The following is a 25,643-nucleotide window of genomic DNA, read 5'->3' on the forward strand; positions in this document are numbered from 1 at the left end:
TAACCATTAAATAAACCCAATAGGGCTGTTCTGCCCCCAATAAGGGGTAATTATATCTTAGTTGGGATCAAGTACAGGTACTGTTTTATTATTACAGAGAAAAGGGAATCATTTAACCATGAAATAAACCCAATAGGGCTGTTCTGCCCCAATAAGGGGTAATTATATCTTAGTTGGGATCAAGTACAGGTACTGTTTTATTATTACAGAGAAAAGGGAATCATTTAACCATTAAATAAACCCAATAGGGCTGTTCTGCCCCAATAAGGGGTAATTATATCTTAGTTGGGATCAAGTACAGGTACTGTTTTATTATTACAGAGAAAAGGGAATCATTTAACCATGAAATAAACCCAATAGGGCTGTTCTGCCCCAATAAGGGGTAATTATATCTTAGTTGGGATCAAGTACAGGTACTGTTTTATTATTACAGAGAAAAGGGAATCATTTAACCATGAAATAAACCCAATAGGGCTGTTCTGCCCCAATAAGGGGTAATTATATCTTAGTTGGGATCAAGTACAGGTACTGTTTTATTATTACAGAGAAAAGGGAATCATTTAACCATTAAATAAACCCAATAGGGCTGTTCTGCCCCCAATAAGGGGTAATTATATCTTAGTTGGGATCAAGTACAGGTACTGTTTTATAATTACAAAGAAAAAGGAAATCTTTTTTAAAAATTAGAATTATTTGCTTATAATGGTGTCTATGGGAGATGGCCTTTCCGTAATTTGGAACTTTCTGGATAACGGGTTTCCGGATAAGGTATCCCATACCTATACCTGAAACCAAATAATAGTGACTGTTGCAGCCTCAGTTTTATGGGTTACTCAGGGCCCAATAAAATGTTGGACCACAAAGTGGGACATGAGCCCAGTAAGTGAGAAGAACTTGCTGAAACCTTGCCTGGAACTTTGTCTGGGAGCAGTTAATGCACCTCAATAACATTTTTGCCCACAGATCAGTCCTGCTCTCTGCTTAGTTCAATAAAAAGCATCTTCATACTGAAAATGCGAGATGCAACTAGCCCCCAAATTGCATCAGTCAGAAGTGATTGTTCACCTTTATATATATATATATATATATGATGGAGAGAGTTCTATTCTGAGACAATTTGCCATTGGTTTTCATTTTTTTTTTTGTTTTATTTAGGATTACCCAATGGCACATACTTCTAAATAAGTATATTTATATGAAAATGGTTTATTTGGATGAAGCAGGGTTTTACATATGAGCTGTTTATGCAATATATTTTTTATAGAGACCTACATTGTTTGGGGGGATAGTTTCCCTTTAAAAGATGGCAAATCTGCGGCGCACAATGACCGAGCAGCCGGAGATAACTCACTTTTTTATGCCCCTTTGTTATATTCACTTTATTGAAACTAAAACGTTTACCTTTCCCAATCTTGCGCTCGTTTTATAGCCCCGGCAATTTATCACCTATTTGGCTGTGTAAAAAGAGAAGCTCAGACCACGGAAACAGTATTAAATTGTTTTCTGTTATTTGTTTATAGCAGTTTCAGACAATAAAAATACAAGGCTGTGTCACAGGGACTGAATTATTATATTGTTAGTTCAGACTCAGTGGATCACAGATTCGTTCAGTGTTTGCCTTTATGTGCCGCCTGTATGGTAAGAATGAAGAAAATACAAGTACAGGTATGGGACCCGTTATCTAGAATGCTCGAGACCTGGGGTTTTCTATTAAAAAAATAATTTAAACATTAAATAAATCCGATAGGATTGTTCCGGTTCCTGACATTAGTTATTGCTTTAATTTATTGTAGTAATAAAAAGTAACATGAAGGATAAGTTCTAGTCCGGCTTGGGACTCCTCCAGTTACATGGGAGTAGGAGAAACAATAGGTTAGCTGAAAGCAGTTCTAATGGGTAGCGCTGGCTCCTTCTGAAAGCTCAGACTCAGGCACACTTTACTGCTGCGCTGCAAGTTGGAGTGATATCCCCCCCCCCTCACCCCCAGCAGCCAATCAGCAGAACAATGGGAAGGGAGCAAGATAGCAGCTCCCAGTAGGTATCAGAATAGCACTCAATAGTAAGAAATCCAAGTCCGGCTTGGGACTCCTCCAGTTACATGGGAGTAGGGGAAACAATAGGTTAGCTGAAAGCAGTTCTAATGTGTAGCGCTGGCTGAAAGCTCAGACTCAGGCACACTTTACTGCTGCGCTGCAAGTTGGAGTGATACCCCCCCCCCTCACCCCCAGCAGCCGATCAGCAGAACAATGGGAAGGGAGCAAGATAGCAGCTCCCAGTAGGTATCAGAATAGCACTCAATAGTAAGAAATCCAAGTCCGGCTTGGGACTCCTCCAGTTACATGGGAGTAGGAGAAACAATAGGTTAGCTGAAAGCAGTTCTAATGTGTAGCGCTGGCTGAAAGCTCAGACTCAGGCACACTTTACTGCTGCGCTGCAAGTTGGAGTGATATCCCCCCCCCCTCACCCCCAGCAGCCGATCAGCAGAACAATGGGAAGGGAGCAAGATAGCAGCTCCCAGTAGGTATCAGAATAGCACTCAATAGTAAGAAATCCAAGTCCGGCTTGGGACTCCTCCAGTTACATGGGAGTAGGAGAAACAATAGGTTAGCTGAAAGCAGTTCTAATGTGTAGCGCTGGCTGAAAGCTCAGACTCAGGCACAAGGCACTGAGATGGCGCCTACACACCAATATTACAGCTACAAATACATTTGTTGGTTTAAGAATAAAAGGTTAAATGGCAGAGGGAATTATTTGCTGTGTAACAGTCTGATTTAGAAATAAAAAGTACCCCAGTATCCCTTTAATTTATTAATTGGTGCAGGAGAGATTATTCAACATTATACAATATTAAACATGATACACAAACTTGAATATTTGAGATTTATCAGTCAAGAAAAAATCTCTAGAACTTAGCGAGTCAATAGGAATAGGAAGACTTTCAACATTGTCTCTGGCTCCTAACTGAGTTCTTTTTGTGTTGCCAGTCTGGCATTCAAAGCCTTAATGGACTATATTAAAGGGTAACCTAAGAGCAAATGTAGGACAGCAATTGTATGGGGGGTTTTTAAGCACAAGAATACATTTTTTTCTATTATATAAACTCACAATACATGTTCTTTTCCAAACATCCCTACATCAACATCTTGCCCTGATCCATTTCATTTTATGCCGAAAAGCACATTTGTTATTTATTTCCCGCAGACTAAAATAAGTCAGAGAATACACAAATAAATACAAATGCAGGCAGACGTGTCCGGGTTGCTTAAGATTGAAAAGAAATTGGTAAAATATATAGTAAGATGACAAGGATTAATCTTGTAGCAATCCTGAATTTAATTCCCGGCCTGCTCACAGCGCAGATAAATCATTCCGCCCTAATGATACATGCAAGTCAGAGAGAGATAGACTCGGCGCACCCTGTGCTCATTTAGCTGGGAAATAGACATACATAAATCTAATTTGGCTAAGAATACATTTTGCTCTTTGGATCGTATATTGGCGCACACTCAAACCTAAACTTTCTCTCATAAAAATAAAGAAAAATAATAATGGGCAAAACGATAGCGTAAAAAACGTAATAAAATAAAAGCCCCGAGCAGTTGTTCTCAAACTGTAAGACTGCGAGCCTCCTGTCTCGCTGCAAATCTAGCGGAGCCCCAACGGCCTTGTTTGTTATAAACTCCATCTAAAGTCCAAAATATTGCTCTGATATATATATATATACATTTACAGAAACGTTACCTGTTTGGTAATTTTGGTGGTAATAATTAAAAAGCAACCGTATAGAATCATAAATACAGAAATAGCCCATAAGCATTAGGTGGGAAAATAAAAATGAAGATATCATTTTGCAAGTTGAAAGAAATTTAGATCTGGAATGGGGGATCTATAAAGGGTTGGTCAAATTAGTGCGGGACCCGTGAGTTGGACAGGTTCAGGCCAACCTTGGCACATCACTTGTGGTTGGGGTTGAGCTCTTCCACTCGCTCTCCCCGCCCGTGGCCTAACACTGTTGGATGCCTCTTCCGGCTTCTGAATTTATAGGCGCCCTGCCAAGCCCCACCCCTTTTGTGATGTCATTGCGGGACGGGGTTGGCGTGGATCTATAAATACAGGGCGGAAGCTGGTCAGGTAGGGTTCAGGTTGGGAGTGGGCAGGTTAGGGTCAGGTGTGAGATGAGTTTTTCTCAACCGGTGCATTACAGAGCGGGCGAAGACTAGGACCAAGACAGGACGGAGCAGGCGAAGACTAGGACAAGGGCAGGATTGAGCAGTCAAAGAATAGGACCAGGACAGGACGGATTAGGTGAAGACTAGGACCAGGACAGGACGGATTAGGTGAAGACTAGGACCAGGACAGGACGGATTAGGTGAAGCCTAGGACCAGGACAGGACGGATTAGGTGAAGACAAGGACAGGACGAAGAAGGCAAAGACTAGGGCCAGGACAGGATGGATTAGGTGAAGACTAGGACAGGACGAAGCAGGTGAAGACTAGGACAAGGACAGGATGGAGCAGTCAAAGAATAGGACCAGGACAGGACAGATTAAGCGAAGAATAGGTCCAGGACAGAGCAGGGGAAGACTAGGACCAGGACAGGATGGAGCAGGCGAACACTAGGACAAGGACAGGACAGAGCAGGCGAACACTAGGAAAAGGACAGGATGGAGCAGTCAAAGAATAGGACCAGGACAGGACGGATTAAGCGAAGAATAGGACCAGGACAGAGCGGGGGAAGACTAGGACCAGGACAGGATGGAGCAGGCGAACACTAGGACAAGGACAGGACAGAGCAGGCAAACACTAGGACAAGGACAGGATGGAGCAATCAAAGAATAGGACCAGGACAGGACGGAGCAGGCGAAGACTAGGACCAGGACAGATTGGGGGAAGACTAGGATCAGGACAATATGGAGCAGGCAAAGACTAGGACCAGGACAGGACAGAGCCCGTAAAGACTTGGACCAGGACAGAGCGGGGGAAGACTAGGACCAGGGCAATATGGAGCAGGCAAAGACTAGGACCAGGACAGGATGGAGCAGGCGAAGACTAGAACCAGAACAGGACTCCACCTAACCAATAAGGCTGCTGGGTAACAAAGCCCAGTATATAGGTGCATGGGAGAATAAATGAGCAGTGACCTCTTGCTCTCCTGGCTCAATGGTTAGGGGGAGCAGCCAGCAATCAGGAGGTCCTGGGACCAAACCCCAGTAGGGACTATTTGTCACTGTAACTGTACATGTCCTTGTGAGCCCTGAGAAGAAGCCACATACTGTCTACATCTTAGTAGAAATAAAGTTTTGGATTCCTATACCATTGCTTACACTGAGCCCCCTAAAGGCTAGTCTTGGAACTACAGCACATTAAAGACATGGCAACTCCTTTTTTATAAATTGATTTGGAAATATACATATGTAAGTCTGAATGTTTAAAAAAAGCATTTTTATGTGAGATAAACTTGTATTTAACGTTGAGAGATCCGCTAAGAATTAGCCTCTTCTCCCATTTTCACTGCAGTGCTTGGCAATTAGCCAATGAGGGTCTATGAGTCTGAATGGCCATTGTGCTAAATAATTCACACTGCATCCTGACAGTAGAAAATCACTGAAAAATAAGAAAGATAAAATGTGGGCTTTCCTTCTGGCTCTCAGCAATCAGAGAGGGAAGATAACGGAAAAGATTAATATGATAAACATGGACTTCATTTCATTTTAACGCTACAATGAACCATTCTGCCTTATTATTGATATTCTATCATCAGTGTGTTATTATCATTGGTCAAACAGGGTTTTATTGCTCTTTTTTCCAGGGCAATTAATTACTACCCTCTTTATGATTTTTTAGTATACATCAGTATAAAAGTGTATGAATGATGTAGATTATAATGGTCATTTATCTGAGCAAAGGCAGCTCGTTCTATGAGAATACAGCGGGGCTTTGCCCGATGCCTGTGCACAGATGTATCATACAGTACATTTCTGATAATAAAGGGCAAATGATTGCTTATATTATGTCGAGAGGGAGGACTACAACAGTGACATTGAATATCGGAAGGTGTGTAATTGTGGCTTAATTTCTATTTCTATTTGCTTATTTATAGAAACTAGAATATATAATTATGAAAAAAATTAAGTTCAGTTTTAAAAAGACTTGGGGAGGATTCTCTCCGGAGGAAATCAGGGGGGGCATTCCCAATGTGAGGGGCAGCAGGGCAGAAAGGGTTAAGGCGGGAAACAGCAGTAGTAGTGGGGGGGGTAACCAAACGATTGCTCTGCGAGGAACGAAGGAGTCGGCCAGGAACGTACGGAGACACAAGGGAAGAGATGGAGTGAGGAGCAGAGGAGTCAGCTCGGAATGTACGGAGACACAAGGGAAGAGATGGAGTGAGGAGCAGGGGAGTCAGCTCGGAACGTACGGAGACACAAGGGAAGAGATGTAGTGAGGGGCAGAGGAGTCGGCCCGGAACATACGGAGACACAAGGGAAGAGATGGAGTGAGGGGCAGAGGAGTCAGCTCGGAACGTACGGAGACACAAGGGAAGAGATGGAGTGAGGGGCAGAGGAGTCGGCCCGGAACGTACGGAGACACAAGGGAAGAGATGGAGTGAGGGGCAGAGGAGTCGGCCCGGAACAAACGGAGACACAAGGGAAGAGATGGAGTGAGGAGCAGAGGAGTCGGCCCGGAACAAACGGAGACACAAGGGAAGAGATGGAGTGAGGAGCAGAGGAGTCAGCTCGGAACGTACGGAGACACAAGGGAAGAGATGTGTCACGGTCTCCCTGAGGAGACACCATGGAGTACCAGGAAGGTGGGAGCCTGAAGACGGGGTAACCCGGAGTGTAACCATAGGTAACAGAACTGGTGTCAGAGGCCATGTTGATAGTGAAGAACTTTTAATAAACTTAGTGACTTAACAGTGCACACAAAGGATATACAGACTGAATCTTGAACGGCAGGCAGAGGCAGAATCCAAAACAGGCAAAAGGTCAGGGCAAGCGGCAGTCAAGCGAAGTAAGGACAGGCCAAGGTCAAAACCGGGAAATCAAGGCAGAACTAGAAAGGACTCAGGAACAAGGCAGAAGGCAGGATCAGGACACGGAACTGGAGCTTGGAACCAGCGAGAACAAGGACACAGGAACAGGACGGCAGGGTCACGAAAGACAATTAATGACCAAGCAAGGGGCAATGGTCAGGGAAAGGCTTATAAAGGGTGAAGATTAGGAGATGGGAAACACATGAGGTTAATGAGGTGGGCGGAGGAAAGAGAGCAGACAGAAAGTAGGAGACAAGGGAAGAAACAGACAGAGCCCAAATGCCTCCAGTGGCTACAGAGGCTAATGCATGCCGCCAGGAACACCACAAGTGGTGTTCGAATCCCGCTGATCCTGACATTACCCCCCCCTTGAGGATCGACCACTGGGCGATCCCAGGATCGGGTGGACATATTTTAAACATTTTCCTACCAAAAATGTCCTTAAGGCTTGCAGTCCAAAAAATGTCCAAAAGTTTCAAGTCCAGAGAGACCAAAAACAAAAGAACTGCAAAAAATTGAAAATAACCAGGATCAGAAGCCAAAGCCAGAGGGTCGTCAGGAACAGAAGCCGGAATCAGAGGGTCATCAGAAGTCGAAGCCAAAGGGTCGCCAGGAACAGAAGCTGAAGCCAAAGGGTCGCCAGGAACAGAAGCCGAAGCCAAAGGGTCGCCAGGAACAGAAGCCGAAGCCAAAGGGTCGCCAGGAACAGAAGCCGAAGCCAAAGGGTCGCCAGGAACAGAAGCCGAAGCCAGAGGGTCGTCAGGAACAGAAGCCGAAGCCAAAGGGTCGCCAAAGCCAGGAGCCAGAACAGGAGTGTCGCCAGAGTCAGGAGCCGAAGCCAGAGGATCATTAACACAAGGTAGGCCACCAAGGTCAGGATTTAGAACAGAGAAGTTGCCAGAATCGAGAGCCACAGCGGATGAGACACCAGGGTCAGGAGCCACAGCGGATGAGACGCCAGGGTCAGGAGCCACAGCAGATGAGACGCCAGGGTCAGGAGCCACAGCAGATGAGACACCAGGGTCAGGAGCCACAGCAGATGAGACACCAGGGTCAGGAGCCACAGCAGATGAGACACCAGGGTCAGGAGCCACAGCAGATGAGACGCCAGGGTCAGGAGCCACAGCAGATGAGACGCCAGGGTCAGGAGCCACAGCGGATGAGACGCCACACAAAACACCCATTACAGGTGAAGCACCATCAAACACACCCATTACAGGTGAAGCACCATCATACACACCCATTACAGGTGAAGCACCATCATACACACCCACTACAGGTGGAAGAGAGATGCCCAGGGAAGCAACAAGACCACCACTCACTGCAACAGAACTGGCAGTGCCTGTGACAACAGAACCACCAGATCTAGTAGCAGGGAAGGTAGGCCCGGAAGCAATTTTGTCCTCAGAGGCAGGTGGCAGAAACAAAGGCACTGAAGCGAAAACAGGCACGACCGCTGGCACAGAGGCTGGAGCAGCCACAACTGCTGGCATGGGAGCTGGCAGGACCACTGGCACAGGAGCCGAAACTGATGGCTGGAGAACCGGCTCAGGAGCTGATGGCTGGAGAACAGGCACGGAGGTTGGAGCTGGTACAGACCTTACTGCTGGCACAGGAGGAGGCAGCCGTCGGGGTGCAGGCACAGGAGAAGGCAGCCGTCGGGGTGCAGGCACAGGCTGAGTAGCAGACACCGGAGCGGGCACTGGCTGGATGGCAGACACCGGAGCGGGCACTGGCTGGATGGCAGACACCGGAGCGGGCACTGGCTGGATGGCAGACACCGGAGCGGGCACTGGCTGGATGGCAGACACCGGAGACTGGACTGCGGATGCAGGAACCGGAGACTGGACTGCGGATGCAGGAACCGGAGACTGGACTGCGGATGCAGGAACCGGAGACTGGACTGCGGATGCAGGAACCGGAGACTGGACTGCGGATGCAGGAACCGGAGACTGGACTGCGGATGCAGGAACCGGCAGGTTAACAGCAGGTGCTAGAGCAGACAGCAGCAGCAGCTTTCGGGGAGCCGGCACAGGAGCAGACAGCTTTCGGGGAGCCGGCACAGGAGCAGACAGCTTTCGGGGAGCCGGCACAGGAGCAGACAGCTTTCGGGGAGCCGGCACAGGAGCAGACAGCTTTCGGGGAGCCGGCACAGGAGCAGACAGCTTTCGGGGAGCCGGCACAGGAGCGGAGACTGGCACAGGAGCGGAGACTGGCACAGGAGCGGAGACTGGCACAGGAGCGGAGACTGGCACAGGAGCGGGCAGGGAGTCAGCTGACACTGGAGTAGTCAGCTTTCGGGGAGCCGGCACAGGAGCAGACAGCTTTCGGGGAGCCGGCACAGGAGCTGAGGGTTGCCGTTCAGGCACAAAAGCTGAGGGTTGCCGTTCAGGCACAAAAGCTGAGGGTTGCAGTTCAGGCACAAAAGCTGAGGGTTGCAGTTCAGGCACAAAAGCTGAGGGTTGCAGTTCAGGCACAAAAGCTGAGGGTTGCAGTTCAGGCACAAAAGCTGAGGGTTGCAGTTCAGGCACAAAAGCTGATGAATGTTCAGAGCTGGACTGCCCGAGGACTGGTAGGGACCCAATCCGTGGGAAAGCTGGCAAGGGACCAAGCCGCCTGAGAGCAGGAACCAGAAAAATTGACAAATATGCAGGTGCTGAAGGCTGGGCAGCCGGCCCTGGAGCAGGTAGCATGGAGATAGCCAGCATTGGAGCAGACACTGGAAGCTGGGCAGCCGGCACCGGAACAGACAGGGAGATAGCCGGCACTGGAGCAGACACTGGAAGCTTGGCTGCAGGAACTTGAGCAAGAGACTGGTTTTTAATAGACAGACTCACGAACTGGGGTTCAGGTCTGAGAGACTTGAAAATGGTCACAGGTTTGATGTCAGACTGCCGAACAGCCAAAGCTGACAGAGGAGCAGTTACAGACTGAACTGAAGGTAAATGAACAGACATGGGTTTAATGGCAGTTTGAATCTCATCCTCATCAGTATCCACATCTTCCCAATCTTCATAATCAGAAAGATCAGTATAGTCATCTTCACAGTCTAGTTCCTCATCATAAAAATCATAATAGGAAGGAACAGTAGGCTGGTGGATATTCAATATATTTAACTCAACAAGCTGTGAATATCTTGGGACTGAAGGGGTAAACGGGAAAGGTTTTACAGAACCGGCAGTCCCAGTGGCACTTGAAGAGAACGAGTCAGAGGTAACTGGGAATAAATCCCCAGTAAAAGTAGCTTTCAGATAGGACAAAAAAGCACAGGGATCCTCCAAAAAACTGGCCTTTTCAGCAATGCACCATTCCGCCCATACACGAGCATCTCCCTCTAGGAGATAATGAGCTATAAGTCTACTCCTTAAAGGATTAGTGGCTTGTACAAAAAATGGAGCAGAACTTAAGGCTTTACATGATAGCAGAAAGGCAGAAAAAGAATCTTCCTCACCTTTGTATTTCTTGAGGGTAGAGAGCCAAGGAGCGGTAGAGAGTTGTAGTTCTACATCACAGGACATGGAGGAGTTACCAGCAGGCTCCATTTTGTATGGCTTGGTCATTCTGTCACGGTCTCCCTGAGGAGACACCATGGAGTACCAGGAAGGTGGGAGCCTGAAGACGGGGTAACCCGGAGTGTAACCATAGGTAACAGAACTGGTGTCAGAGGCCATGTTGATAGTGAAGAACTTTTAATAAACTAAGTGACTTAACAGTGCACACAAAGGATATACAGACTGAATCTTGAACGGCAGGCAGAGGCAGAATCCAAAACAGGCAAAAGGTCAGGGCAAGCGGCAGTCAAGCGAAGTAAGGACAGGCCAAGGTCAAAACCGGGAAATCAAGGCAGAACTAGAAAGGACTCAGGAACAAGGCAGAAGGCAGGATCAGGACACGGAACTGGAGCTTGGAACCAGCGAGAACAAGGACACAGGAACAGGACGGCAGGGTCACGAAAGACAATTAATGACCAAGCAAGGGGCAATGGTCAGGGAAAGGCTTATAAAGGGTGAAGATTAGGAGATGGGAAACACATGAGGTTAATGAGGTGGGCGGAGGAAAGAGAGCAGACAGAAAGTAGGAGACAAGGGAAGAAACAGACAGAGCCCAAATGCCTCCAGTGGCTACAGAGGCTAATGCATGCCGCCAGGAACACCACAAGTGGTGTTCGAATCCCACTGATCCTGACAAGATGGAGTGAGGGGCAGAGGAGTCGGCCCGGAACGTACGGAGACACAAGGGAAGAGATGGAGTGAGGGGCAGAGGAGTCGGCCCGGAACAAACGGAGACACAAGGGAAGAGATGTAGTGAGGAGCAGAGGAATGGGGGGCTTTGAAGGTTAAGAGAAGAAGTTTGTAAGATATTCTTTGTTTAATAGGAAGCCACGATAAGGCCTTTAGCAGGGGAGGGGCCTGAACTCTCCTGGATGAGAGGAGGAGAATTCTGGCAGCAGTGTTTAATATAGACTGTAGGGGGGAGAGATGGGAGTTAGGGAGGCCGGTTAGCAGCAGGTTACAGTTAGAGATGTAGCGAACTGTTCGCCGGCGAACTAATTCGCGCGAACATCAGGTGTTCGCAAGTTCGCAAACCTTTCGCGTATGTTCGCAATTTGGGTTCGCGTGGCGTTTTTCCGCTGCGTTTTTTCTCGCCCTAAAAACGCCGCACAAGCCACACATGCTGTTTTTCAGCAAATCCCGTTTCCATGGTGCTAATAGTGCGAAATAGCAAAAAACGCCGCGTATTTCCGCTAGGTCTGCCAGCTGCCTTCGCGGTTTTACGCAACGCTGTGTCAACAAAGTATTTTTCAGAGAAAGTTTTGCCCTTGATCCCCCTCCTGCATGTCACTGTCCAGGTCGTGGCACCCTTTAAACAACTTTAAAATCAGTTTTCTGGCCAGAAATGGCTTTTCTAGGTTTTAAAGTTCGCCTTCCCATTTTGAAAAGTTCGCGAAAATTCGCACTTTTTGGCGTAAGTTCGCGAACACGTTCGCAAACTTTTTTTTTGAGGTTCGCTACATCCATAGTTGCAGTAGTCCAGTCGGGACAGGATGAGAGCATGCATGAGTAGCCTAGCTGTTGCAGTAGAGAGAAAGGGACGGATTTTGGCAATATTGCGCAGGAAAAAGTGACAGGTTTTGACAGTGGTGTTAGTATGGTTAGAGAAGGGGAGACTGGAGTCAAAGATCACCCCCAAACAATGCTCCGAATCAACAGGGTTGATGAGGGTGCCATCAATAGAGATAGAAAAGGGGGGGTAGGACCAGGCTTAGGCGGAAAGATCATTAGTTCAGTTTTTGTTAGGTTCAGTTTGAGGTGGCGTTGGTTCATCCAATTGGAGATAGCCAGGAGGCAGTTAGAGATTTGACTCTCAGTTTCGACTGTTAACGCAGGGGTCGACAAATAAATTTGGATATCGTCAGCATTTATATAGCGCCATCAGTTTACGCAGCGCTTTACAGAATAGAGGGGTACAAAAGACAGGACAGTTAACATGTACATATAAACAATTCACAAAAATGGTTTGCAATTTTGCACGTTTGCCAATGGGAAATGCGGAAATTCGCTGCGAATCCATGTCTGGCGAAGAAATTCGCTCATCACTATTGATGAATGTGCATATTTTGTCCCATTCCTGTGTATAATACCCACTGACGCTTGTTTTTACGCTTCTAAAACTCAACCCGGGAAATTTACCTTGAACCACCAGTGCTTTTTAACATTGGCATTGGGGTCAAACTAATCGCAGCGTTCCTTGTATTACAGCCCTTAAATCTGTCCCTCACAAACCGGCTGCACGGTACAGCCCTAAATAGCTTCCATAACACAAAATGGCTTTGCGCGGCGTCGGGCCAAAGATTATTCTCCCTGTTGTTGCAAGATTAATCTAGCGAGATTGGCACCCAGACCTCACTGGTAGTGATGAGCGAATCTGTCCAGGTTTGCTTCACTGAAAAATTTGCGAATCTTTCAAAAGATTTGTGAAACAGCGAAAATGTTGCACATCAAAGAAAATTGTCGTCCGCGACTATTCTTTTGTCGACCGCGACTATTCTTTTGTCGACCGCGGCTATTCTTTTGTCGACCGCGGCTATTCTTTTGTGGGCCACGGCTATTATTTTGTCGCCCGTGGCTATTATTTTGTCGTGCGGCTATTATTTTGTCACCTGTGGTTATTCTTTTGTTGCGCGGCTATTCTTTCGTCGCCCGTGGCTATTCTTTTGTCGCGCCGTTATTCTTTTTTCGCCCGTGGCTATTCTTTTGTCATGTGGCTATTCTTTTGTCACCCGCGGCTATTCTTTTGTCGCCCGCGGCTATTATTTCGACGTGACAGTTTCGGGTGACAATTTTTGGATGCGCTGCGAATTTTTCGGCGGCAAATTTTTTCATCCGTTTCACGAAACAGTCTGCCAATGGCAAAACGCGTATGTTCGCCACGAATCCATGCCTGGTGAAACATTTCGCCCATCACTACTCACTGGCAGACTTGTAAAATATGATATTTGCCATTTAGCTCGGCCGGGAGAAATGAGAGGCGGCAGCAGTAAATGTTACGGGGAAACCAAGAGAGAAGCCGAAAAGAATATAATTATGGGGAAAGTTTTGCTTTATTTGCCCTTGCCGACAGATTTGATAAAAGACTCGCGGGGACTGTGTGCAGAGCGGAAGCAAATCGAGGCAGCTGCTATAAACACTGTGCATAATGCAATGTAAATGGGGAGCTGAGGTTTTTAGATGTTATTGCTCCGCCGTTCCGAGCCCCAAAGCTTTATAACGTTGCTCCGGAGTGCGCATTATTCTCCTTCCCCCCGTCATGCCCAGGCCCTTGGCTTTTGTTTCCGCCAGACGGGAACGCTTCCATCAAGATTATGCAAAGGATCCCGCCCGAGCCGGGACACATGAAAAATAAGAAAAGATCTTATTTAAGTGATGGATGGGAAGAATTTATTGTTTATTTATTTTACTTTGATGGGAAACATTTCTGTTGCTGCAGGTTTGTTTTTCTCGGTGCGCCTCGTTTCTGCTTGGAATTGATGACACAGGACTGTCACAAAGCAGGAGAATGCGAAATCTGGGTTACATTAAAGGGCAACTATACCCTCAATGATCACTGTAGTTTTATGGTATCTCTCTGTACAGGCTGTGAGCAAACTTAGGGGGCTGTTCCTGCTGAATTGTGCTTAGTACAGAGGAATCCCTATGTGCCATAGTTTTATGGTATCTCTCTGTACAGGCTGTGAGCAAACTTAGGGGGCTGTTCCTGCTGAATTGTGCTTAGTACAGGGGAATCCTTATGTGCCATAGTTTTACTGTATCTCTCTGTACAGGCTATGAGCAAACTTAGGGGGCTGTTCCTGCTGAATTGTGCTTAGTACAGGGGAATCCCTATGTGCCATAGTTTTATGGTATCTCTCTGTACAGGCTATGAGCAAACTTAGGGGGCTGTTCCTGCTGAATTGTGCTTAGTACAGGGGAATCCCTATGTGCCATAGTTTTATGGTATCTCTCTGTACAGGCTATGAGCAAACTTAGGGGGCTGTTCCTGCTGAATTGTGCTTAGTACAGGGGAATCCTTATGCTGCCATAGTTTATGGTATCTCTCTGTACAGGCTATGAGCAAACTTAGGGGGCTGTTCCTGCTGAATTGTGCTTAGTACAGGGGAATCCCTATGTGTTTCATCATTGGCGGATTTTTTCGCAAAGCGGGTGCAAAAGTTTGGTGACGTAAAAATTTTCAGTGTGACAAAAAAAAGTTGTGCTCGTACAAAAAAATTGCTGCACATCAAAAAATTTAGTTTTTGGCACAAAACATTTCTGCATTTGCTAATTTTTAAGCATGCAGGAACTACATAACCCACAATGCATTGCACTGGGATGTTCCTTTCCTTATTGACATCCTGTGTGCAGCAGGGGATTGTGGGATTGGGAGGAGGCAGGCTGAAGGCAGGCTGAAGGCAGGCGACTACTGTTACATTTTATTGGAGTCACAAAGTAGTCAGCCAGATCAGCAGGGGGCGGGGCTTATGGAAATATTTATTTTTTGTTTGGGTGGAGTTCCCCTTTAATTTAAATACTTGGGCAATTGTACACCATTTACTAGAACTTAAACAAAAACATTATTGACATTTTATAGTTTTGTGTCTTCTTAATAAAAGGGGTTTACTGTTATTGTTATTTTGTCCTTGTATTTGTTATTTTTCTATTCAGCTCCTCCCCTATTTATATACCAGCCGTTCGTTCAAAACACTCCCTCGTTGCTAAGGTTATTTGGACCCTAGCAACCAGGTAGCTGCTCAAACTGCAAACTGGAAAGCAAATTGATTTGCAAACTGCAGAACACAAATTAAAATAATTAAAAAAACAACACGTAATAAAAAATGAAGACCAATTGCAAATTGTCTCAGAATCTCACCCTCTACGTCATACTAAAGGTTAACCCAAAAGTGCTATACACTGTATGAAAAAATGAACAGGTCAGAGTTATTCTTATAGCTCAGAACCAATCAGAACCAAGAGATTCTCATAGCCCAGAACCTCTTTGGGAGACAGAAGAAGCATTTACTGCAGTTACAAGATCATAAATGATGGTGACACTAAGGGGCTGATTTACTAACCCACGAATCCGACCCGAATTGGAAAAGTTCCGACTTGAAAACGAACATTTTGCGACTTTTTCGTATTTTTTGCGTTTTTTTCGGCGTCTTTACGAATTTTTCGTTACCAATACGATTTTTGCGTAAAAACTCGAGTTTTTCGTAGCCATTACGAAAGTTGCGTAAAATCGCCCGATTTTTTCGTAGCGTTAAAACTTACACGGAAAGTTGCGCCTTTTTCGTAGCGTTAAAACTTAAAAGGTGCGAAGTTTCGCGTAAGTTTTAACGCTACGAAAAAAGCGCAACTTTTGGCGCAAGTTTTAACGCTACGAAAAATCGCCAGATTTTACGCAACTTTCGTAATGGCTACGAAAAACTCGCGTTTTTACGCAAAAATCGTATTGGTAACGAAAAATTCGTAAAGATGCCGAAAAAATCGCAAAAAATATGAAAAAAAACGCAAAATACCGATCATTACAAAAAAAAACGCAATCGGACTCATTTCGACCCGTTCGTGGGTTAGTAAATGTGCCCCTAAGTAACGAAAGCCAGAAATAGCAAATGGGATTTGCATAGGCAACTGTCTAATAAACTTCAGCCAATGGGATGAATGAGTTTGGCCTCAGCGTTTAATGAAAAGATGATTGGTGTGTAGGTTAGTATAAAGGCAACCAAGGTGGCATTCCCATAGTCAAGGGAAGGTATGGAGTGATATGGGCAGAATGGGAGTAACCATGGATGGACTGAACGATGGTCTTATACTGGCTGTGTATCAAAAATGATATAATAAACCTAATTAGATACCTAATCTGTTCAGTTCTGGTCTCCAGTGCTCAAACGGGACATTATTGAGTTAGAGAGGGTCCAGAGAAGGGCAACTAAGCTGGTAAAGGGTATGGGAAGTCTCAGTTATGGGGAAAGACTGGCCAAGTTGGGTCTGTTTACACTGGGGAAGAGGCGCTTAAGGGGTGACATGATAACTATGTATAAATATATAAGGGGATCATATAATAACCTTTCTAATGTTTTATTTACCAGTAGGTCCTTCCAACGGGCACGAGGGCACCCACTCCGTTTAGAAGAAGGGAGGTTCCATATAAATATTGGGAAAGGGTTTGTTACAGTGAGAGCTGTGAGGTTGTGGGATTCCCTCCCTGAATCAGTGGTAGATACATTAGATAGGTACAAGGAGGGGGTGGATGGATTCTTAGCAAGTGAGGGAATACAGGGTTATGGGAGATAGCTAGTGATGGGCATAATGTTTCGCCAGGCATGGATTCGCGGCAAATTTCCGCGTTTCGCCATTGGCGGATTGTTTCGCGAAACGGATGAAAAAATTTGCAGCGGAAAAATTCGCTGAGCGTCCAAAAATTGTCGCCCGTGACAAAAGAATAGCCGAGGGCGACAAAAGAATAGCCGTGTGAGAAAGGAATAGCCACGGGCAACAAATGAATAGCCGCTGGCGACAAAAAAATAGGCGCAGGCAACAAAAGAATAGCCGTGCGACAAAAGGATAGGCGCGGGTGACAAAAGAATAGGCGTGGGCGAAAAAAGAATAGGCGTGGGCGACAAAAAAATAGGCGCGGGTGACAAAAGAATAGCCATGCGACAAAAGAATAGCTGTGGGTGACAAAAAAATAGGCACGGGCGACAATTTTTTTTTGACGTGCAAGATTTTCACCGTTTTGTCGTTTTGGGGACAGATTCGCTCATCACTAGAGTTAGCTCTTAGTACAAGTTGACCCAGGGACTGGTCCGATTGCCATCTTGCAGTCAGGAAGGATTTTTTTTAGCCCCCTGTGGCAAATTAGGGGTTTTTCGCCTTCCTCTGGTAAAAAGTAGCAGTTAGGCAGGTTATTACATTACATTACATTAACATTTATTTATCCCGCAGCGCTGTACAATAAGTGGGTTACATACATTGGACATACAGAGTAACATATAAAGCAATCAGTAACCGATACAGGAGGTGAAGAGAGCCCTGCCCAAAAGAGCTTACACTCTACAAGGAGTAACATATAAAGCAATCAGTAACCGATACAGGAGGGGAAGAGAGCCCTGCCCAAAAGAGCTTACACTCTACAAGGAGTAACATATAAAGCAATCAGTAACCGATACAGGAGGGGAAGAGAGCCCTGCCCAAAAGAGCTTACACTCTACAAGGAGTAACATATAAAGCAATCAGTAACCGATACAAGAGGTGAAGAGAGCCCTGCCCAAAAGAGCTTACAATCTACAAGGAGTAACATATAAAGCAATCAATAACCGATACAAGAGGAGAAGAGAGCCCTGCCCAAAAGAGCTTACAATCTACAAGGAGAAAGGGTTGAGACACAAGGTGTGGGAATGGGCATGACCAGAGTTGTGAGAGGGGGGGCACAGGGTGTTGCTAAACTACATTAGGGTAAGCCTCTCTGAATAAATGTGTTTTTAGAGATCTCTTGAAGGCAGAGAGATTGGGAGAAAGTCTGACAGTTTGTGGGAGAGAATTCCAGAGAAGGGGGGCAGCACTTGCAAAGTCTTGAATGCGAGCGTGTGAGGGGGGAATGAGAGAGGAGTTGAGGAGCAGGTCAGTAGAGGAGCGTAACAAGCGGGTTGGATGGTACCTAGAGATGAGTTCAGAGATGTAGGGTGGGGCAGAGTTATGGGCTGCTTTAAATGTGAGGGTCAATAGTTTGTATTTTATCCTGGATGGTAGGGGAAGCCAGTGCAGGGATTGGCAGAGTGGCACGGCAGTGGGATTGGCAGAGTGGCACGGCAGGGGGATTGGCAGAGTGGCACGGCAGGGGGATTGGCAGAGTGGCACGGCAGGGGGATTGGCAGAGTGGCACGGCAGGGGGATTGGCAGAGTGGCACGGCAGAGGAGGAGCGGTTGGAGAGGTGTATGAGCCTGGCAGCAGTATTCATTATGGACTGGAGAGGGGACAGTCTTTGGAGGGGAAGGCCAATTAATAGGGAGTTACAGTAGTCCAGGCGAGATATTATAAGAGAGTGAATAAGAATTTTGGCAGCATCTTGGGTGATAAATGATCGGATTTTGGAGATATTTCTTAGGTGAAAGTGACATGATTTGATAAGTGATTGGATATGAGGGGTGAAGGACAGGGCAGAATCACGGATAACCCCAAGGCACCGGGCCTGGGAAGATGGGGTGATGGTAGAATTTTAACAGTTATAGATACCTCGGGAGCAATGTGGGCGTTGGATGGGGGAAAGAGAACCAGTTCAGTTTTAAAGAGGTTTAATTTCAGGTAACGTTGGGACATCCAAGTGGAGATAGCGGACAGGCAGGAAGAGACGCCAGTTAGAAGCTCTGGGTTGAGATCAGGAGAGGAAAGATAGATCTGAGTATCGTCAGCATAGAGGTGGTACTGACAGCCAAAAGAACTGATTAGTTTGCCAAGTGAGGAGGTATAGAGAGAAAATAGTAAAGGGGCCCAGGACAGAGCCTTGAGGAACCCCGACAGGTTATATATAGGCATTATGGTTGAACGTGATGGACAAACGTATTTTGTCAACCTAACTTACTATGTTACTATGTAGATAAGATGTTTTATTAAAAAGTGGTAAAACGTTCCTTTTTAATACAAAAATACTGGGTTATTGCTAACAATTGAATTACAATGACGGCCATAGGAGCCGTCTGGCCTAGGATTGCACCAACAAGCCAATGCAGTTCCTGATCCAATGGGAAAATCTAACCAATTGGGGGTGCCGGTCAGGGGGCCCCATACATGGACAGATAAGCTGCCGAATTGTCAGTTTAAATCTGCCCGTGTATGGCCACTTCTGATGAGCGTAATTTTTCACCAGGCATGGATTCACAGCGAATTTCCGCGTTTCGCCATTGGTGGATTTTTTCCCGAAATGGGCCCCAAAATTTGCATGGTGACGGAAAAAAATTGACGTGTGGCAAAAAATGACTCTTGTCAAAAAAAACCCCATTTTTTTTATGTGCGCCATTTTCAATGTTTTGCTAATTTTTCGCCGTTTTGCGATTTGCTCATCACTAATGCCCACCTTTACAATAGAAGGGGTATTTTATTTAAAGTAAAAGCCCCTTATTTTTTATTTTATCTTCATCTCGGTGCTTATTCTCAATACATTGCGCCATAAGAATCCCGAAACAAATTATTTATCCCGAAGCCAGGATTTTTTTTTTGCAGTCTCATCACATTTACATACTTTTATATTTACCCCATTTAACTTACAGCCCCACAGCCCCCAGGAAGGAGAGGAATAATATTCCGGCGCACTCGCCCTCCGTTTGCTTTACAGAATGAGCCGCGAGCCGTTCCAGCAATATGTGACCTTTTATTGTAACATTACGCTCTGATGTATGTGGCAGCACGGAATAAGCTACCGGCCCATTTCCCAGGGTGAGACTGGAACAGAGATCTATGCGCCGGGGAACCTGCTAGAAATGGGAAATTAGAACCTACCAACAGCGGGAAATGGGCCGGCGGGTACCGGAATAAATTCTTCTGAAATGAGAAGTAATTGCTAGAAACCAACTCTGAGTCTGTAGTGTTTGTTAGGTTTTATGTATGTGATACTGAGAACTTTAATTATACAGTTATACCAAATAGTACAGGACAGATAGATAGATAGATAGATAGATAGATAGATAGATAGATAGATAGATAGATAGATAGATGATAGGGTAGATTGGATGAGATAGATAGATAGATAGATAGATAGATAGGTGATAGGGTAGATTGGATGAGATAGATAGATAGATAGATAGATGATAGGGTAGATTGGATGAGATAGATAGATAGATAGATAGATAGATGATAGATAGATAGATGATAGATAGATAGATAGATAGATGATAGATAGATAGATGATAGATAGATAGATAGATAGATAGATAGATAGATCGATGATAGGGTAGATTGGATGAGATAGATAGATAGATAGATAGATGATATGGTAGATTGGATGAGATAGATAGATAGATAGATAGATAGATAGATAGATAGATAGATGATAGATAGATAGATAGATAGATAGATAGATAGATGATAGATAGATAGATAGATAGATGATAGATAGATGATAGATAGATAGATAGATAGATAGATAGATAGATAGATAGATAAATGATAGATAGATAGATAGATAGATAGATTTTAGATATTTGCTATAGTATTATTATTATATTAGATAGATAGATAGATAGATAGATAGATAGGGTAGATTGGATGGATGCGATAGATAGATGGATAGATAGATAGATGGATAGATAGATAGATAGATAGATATAGATAGATAGATAGATAGATAGATAGGGTAGATTGGATGGATGAGATAGATAGATATAGATAGATAGATAGATAGATAGATAGATAGATAGATAGGGTAGATTGGATGGATGGGATAGATAGATGGATAGATAGATAGATGATAGATAGATAGATAGATAGATGATAGATAGATAGATGATAGATGATAGATGATAGATAGATAGATGATAGATAGATAGATAGATAGATAGATGATAGATAGATAGATAGATAGATGATAGATAGATAGATAGATAGATGATAGATAGATAGATAGATAGGATGATAGATGATAGATAGATAGATAGACAGATTTTAGATATTTGCTATAGTATTATTATTATATTAGATAGATAGATAGATAGATAGATAGATAGATAGATAGATAGATAGATAGGGTAGATTGGATGGATGAGATAGATAGATAGATAGATAGATATAGATAGATAGATAGATAGATAGATAGATAGATAGATAGATAGATAGATAGATGATAGATAGATGATAGATAGATGATAGATAGATGATTGATAGATAGATAGATAGATAGATAGATAGATAGATAGATAGGGTAGATTGGATGGATGAGATAGATAGATAGATAGATAGATAGATATAGATAGATAGATAGATAGATAGATAGGGTAGATTGGATGGATGAGATAGATAGATATAGATAGATAGATAGATATTAATACTTATTAAGTTTTGAATTACGGAGAGACCATCTCCCATAGACACCAGTAAGAGACCGCACAGGTGTTACTGACTATCTGTCTCCATTAGCCGTGAGACAGACACCGGGCCCAATTGATATCATCTTGACAGGGTTATTAAAGCCGCTATATGGGAACATTCTGCTCTTAATGGTACGAAAACAGACGTTTGTTTCCGGCCCAAGTGCCGCTTCATATATATTGATGGCATGAAGTTCCTCTCATCAGAATGTTCCGCTTTCCCCCTGTATCCCGCGCTGTCACGTCAGCCTGAGAAACGGCCCATCCATCTCGCATTTATATGGGGCTGATCTTTAAACAACTTTGGTTAATGGGCTATTTTGGCAGCCAGGGAGATTGCTCAGTCATTTATCACCAGACTGATGGTTGGACGCATGAAATATGGTGAAATCTTTACAGTCTGGAATGCAAATGAGAAAACCATTAACGGGCTCCAATTCCAATTCTGTAACGATGATTTACATTCTTTAAACTAGAAAAACTGGAAAAAAGGCAACGGAATCTCTGCAAAGTGGTTAAATGGTTATTTTACATGTGTGGATCACTCTCCTGGACCTTCAGTCTTCTGTCCCATTCATCCAGTAGGCCTACAGAGACCCATTGGACAAGAACCTCGTCAATGAGCTGATGAGCTCCTCGTCTGATGGGATATTCAAAGCTCCCTGACTGATATCTGGCTGATATATGATTTTTGGCCAGATACTGGTTGGGCAGGCCCATCAGAGGGCCCCACCCATGGGACAATACTTTGACAAAGTGGTCAAAGTGTTTAAATGGTTATTTTACATGTGTGGATTACTCTCTTGGACCTTCAGTCCTCCATCCCATTCCCCTACTGGAACCACCATCTTGTATGACACATGTAAAATAAAGCTGGCCTTACATCAAATGAGCAGATCTGGGGCCAGTTTGGTCTCTCACATTCTGGGCCAAATTGTGCTAATCGAATCGCTGGAATCATCCAGTAGGCCTACAGAGACCCGTTGGACAAGAACCTCATCAATGAGATAATGAGCTCCTCGTCTGATAGGATATTCAAAGCTGCCTGACTGATATCTGGCTGATATATGATTTTTGGCCAGATACTGGTTGGGCAAGCCCATCTGAGGGCCCCACCCATGGGACAATATTTTAACAAAGTGGTCAAAGTGTTTAAATGGTTATTTTACATGAGTGGATTACTCTCCTGGACCTCCAGTCCTCTGTCCCATTTCCCTACTGGAACCACCAGCTTGTATGACACGTAAAATAAAGCTGGCCTTACATGAAATGAGCAGATCTGGGGGCCAGTTTGGTCTCTCACATTCTAGGCCAAATTTTGCTAATCTTATCACTGGCCCTTGGAATCATCCAGTAGGCCTACAGAGACCCGTTGGACAAGGACCTCATCAATGAGATAATGAGCTCCTCGTCTGATGGGATATTCAAAGCTGCCTGACTGATATCTGGCTGATATATGATTTTTGGCCAGATACTGGTTGGGCAGGCCCATCTGACGGCCCCACCCATGGGACAATATTTTGACAAAGTGGTCAAAGATTTTAAATGTTTTTTTTTACATGTGTGGATTACTCTCCTGGACCTTCCCCTTGGAATCATCCAGTAGGCCTACAGAGACCCATTGGACAAGGACCTCATCAATGAGCTGATGAGCTCCTTGTCCGATATTCAAAGCTGCCTGACTGATATCTGGCTGATATATGATTTTTGGCCACATACTGGTTGGACAGACCCATCTGAGGGCCCCACCCATGGGACAATATTTTGACAATGTGGTCTGGAGGAACCATTTGACAGCTTTTATTGGTCCATGTATTGACTATAAAAGACTGACTCATTTGGAGCGTCAATAAAACTGGATAATCAGCACACAATAATAGTGCACCTATGAACTTGGACTAAACCCTATGGACAGGCATTGGCTCCAGTTTCCCTTTGCAGTTTATTTTGTATTTTAAGGTGGACTGAGGCAAGGGGGCATCACAACATCACCCGTGGTTGTAGGAACCACTAATGTGCTGATAGGGTACACAAAATATTTGCCAAATTTGTCCCACCATCTACTTGGCCAAAGCAGGTTCATCAGATTGTTTAACCCCAGTAGATACCCTTTGAGTTTAGCTGAACCAAGACTAAAGGTTCTTACAAACCATTTAATAGGCAGGATCATGGGTAAAATTCTAAAACTCTGAGAAAACATGGCAGCTAGCATTAAAACGACTTTGTGGCATGAACATTTGCACCTTTATTTTAAAAGATGAGTTGCAAGGAGTAATGTTCTTGAAGCCCTTCTCTTCTACGTGGGGGCTTCCTGGGAAGAGCCTGAAATATTTCACCATAATGTATTATATAATGAGGCAAAGTGTAGTGTTATTGTCATAATCAAACTATAATGTGCCGCTCTCAGTAAGTTAGAACTGAACATAAAAAGTCATGAATAATTTAGGAAACATATTGAAGGCTTTTGGGATATAATATTTTATTAAAAGTATCTCCTCTCAGACTTCTCTTATCTTTGGACAACTGTTGTCTAATTAGCTGCTACTAAGCAATTAACTACTCATTTCTTTCATGTTCTTTCTCCTCTCAATTACCTGTGCAAAACTCTCATTAGTTTCCTTATAAATTGCCTACTGTCTCGTTCTGATAGAGAGCGTCGGCGCTACACTGCATTCCTCCTTCCTTCAGCTATTAACAATTATCTTCACAAATACTTTTTTAAAAATTTATGATAAATCTATTTTTTTCAAAATTTTTAAACCAAAAATGCACTTGGATAAAATGGTAAAATATAATTCTATTTAATTATATTGTATATTGTATATACTTATATTGTAGTGACCTACAGCACTTATATTTGCCTATTTGTGTCTGTAAGTTACCATCCCATATAGATTGTAAGCTCTACGGGGCAGGGACCTCCATCCTCTTGTGTCTTTGATAGTGATGGGCGAAATGTTTCACCAGGCATGGATTCGCAGCGAATTTCCGCGTTTTGTCATTGGCGGATTGTTTCGTGAAACGGATGAAAAATTTTGCCACGGAAAAATTTGCAGCACGTCCAAAAATTGTCGCGGGTGACAAAGTAATAGCCGCGCGACAAAATAATAGCCGCGGGCGACAAAAGAATAGCTGCGGGCGATGAAATAATAGCCACCCGACAAAATAATAGCCGCGGGCGACAAAAGAATAGATGCGGGCGACAAAAGAATAGCTGCAGGCGATGAAATAATAGCCGCCCGACAAAATAATAGCCGCGGGCGACAAAATAATAGATGCGAGCGACTAAAGAATAGCCGCGTGACGAAATAATAGCCGCGGGTGACGAAATAATAGCTGCGCAACGAAATAATAGCTGCACGACAAAATAATAGCCGCGGGCGACAAAAGAATAGATGCGGGCGACAAAAGAATAGCTGCGGGCGATGAAATAATAGCCGCCTGACAAAATAATAGCCGCGGGCGACAAAATAATAGATGCGGGCGACGAAAGAATAGCCGCGCAGCAAAAGAATAGCCACGGGCAACAATTTTTTTTTGACGTGAGACATTTTCGCCGTTTCGCAAATCTTTTGAAAGATTCGCAAATTTTTCGGCGAAGCGAAACGGGACAGATTCGCTCATCACTAGTCTTTGACTCTTAACTTGTTGCAACTGTATTTTTCTGTATTTATTGTTATACTGTGTATTTATCTATTATTATCTTAATAACCCCCTGTTTGTGTTAATGTATTCTACTGTACAGCGCTGGGTACATAAGTAGCGCTTTATAAATGAAGATATACATACATACAATTAAAAGGGAGTAACCAAGCATCAAGCGTACACGAAATATCTTGTGATTTTAGCTTTACATTGCTGAAATAGGGCTCATTTACAGCCATAGCTGTGGTTGAGCATAAATGGATGCAGTTCTTATTGACGTCATTCATAGGGCCGTGATCCCCAACCAGTGGCTCGGGGGTAACATATTGCTCCCCAACCCCTTGGATGTTGCTC

This window comes from Xenopus tropicalis, chromosome 1 (genome assembly GCF_000004195.4).
Source record: "Xenopus tropicalis strain Nigerian chromosome 1, UCB_Xtro_10.0, whole genome shotgun sequence".
NCBI classification, from domain to species: domain Eukaryota; kingdom Metazoa; phylum Chordata; class Amphibia; order Anura; family Pipidae; genus Xenopus; species Xenopus tropicalis.